The sequence below is a fragment of the Poecilia reticulata genome, linkage group LG12 (genome assembly GCF_000633615.1).
Source record: "Poecilia reticulata strain Guanapo linkage group LG12, Guppy_female_1.0+MT, whole genome shotgun sequence".
NCBI classification, from domain to species: domain Eukaryota; kingdom Metazoa; phylum Chordata; class Actinopteri; order Cyprinodontiformes; family Poeciliidae; genus Poecilia; species Poecilia reticulata.
Genome location: NC_024342.1, coordinates 9,963,045 through 9,964,326, shown reverse-complemented (window position 1 = coordinate 9,964,326; position 1,282 = coordinate 9,963,045).

Genomic DNA, 1,282 nt, shown 5'->3' with positions numbered 1-1,282 from the left:
TAAAAATGAGCATTATAGCTATTTTTTTCTCAGGGTAGTGGACTACCTTGCGAAGCAAGGCAGTACATTTACCTCATTTTTTTTTTAAATGAGCATTGTAGCTATTTTTTTCTCTCAGGGTAGTGGACTGCCTTGCGAAGCAAGGCAGTACATTTACCTCATTTTAAAAAAAATGAGCATTATAGCTATTTTTTTCTCTCAGGTTAGTGGACTGCCTTGCGAAGCAAGGCAGTACATTTACCTCATTTTTAAAAAAATGAGCATTATAGCTATTTTTTTCTCTCAGGTTAGTGGACTGCCTTGCAGAGCAAGGCAGTACATTTACATCAGTCTTTCTTAAAATGAGAATTTTAGCTATTTTTGCTGTCAATGCACACAGACCACTGAAGTGGACACTAATGCATCATAAAATACAATATCAATCACTTGCCATCACCTGCAAATGCAAGAATTTTTTTTTTTTTTAAATCCAATATTGCTGACAGACAAAAAAAGCATGCTGATCGGTTCTTTCTTCTGCTGAAGACAACTCCTGCAGGTAAAAAAAATATTGTTACATCATATAACCCCTAAAGAATAATACTACTGATGCATTTTTGAAATAATAACTTTGTATTTGGAGAAAATTACAATTGATCACAAAAAAAATTAAATTAAATNTGAAGTGGACACTAATGCATCATAAAATACAATATCAATCACTTGCCATCACCTGCAAATGCAAGAATTTTTTTTTTTTTTAAATCCAATATTGCTGACAGACAAAAAAAGCATGCTGATCGGTTCTTTCTTCTGCTGAAGACAACTCCTGCAGGTAAAAAAAAATATTGTTACATCATATAACCCCTAAAGAATAATACTACTGATGCATTTTTGAAATAATAACTTTGTATTTGGAGAAAATTACAATTGATCACAAAAAAAATTAAATTAAATTTTTTTTTTAACAAAAAAATATTTTCGTACCATTTTTTATGCGTCAAGAAAATAAAATAATTTTTTAAAAATCCTGACACAAATGATCATAATTTATTAATGCATAATCATAATTCATGCATTAAAGGGTTAAAGTAAGCAGTTTAGCTATTTTTTTCCCCCTTTCAGGTTAGTGGACTGCCTTGCTCAGTCTTTTTTAAAAATAAGCATTTTAACTATTGTTGTTGCCTTTTTAACATTTGTTGTTTTGCAAAGCTGACCGGTCAACAGAAGATGTCATACTCGCTGGAAAATGTCAATCTCTGATTGGCTGACACCTAACATCTTGTTTCTACGCCTGTGACGT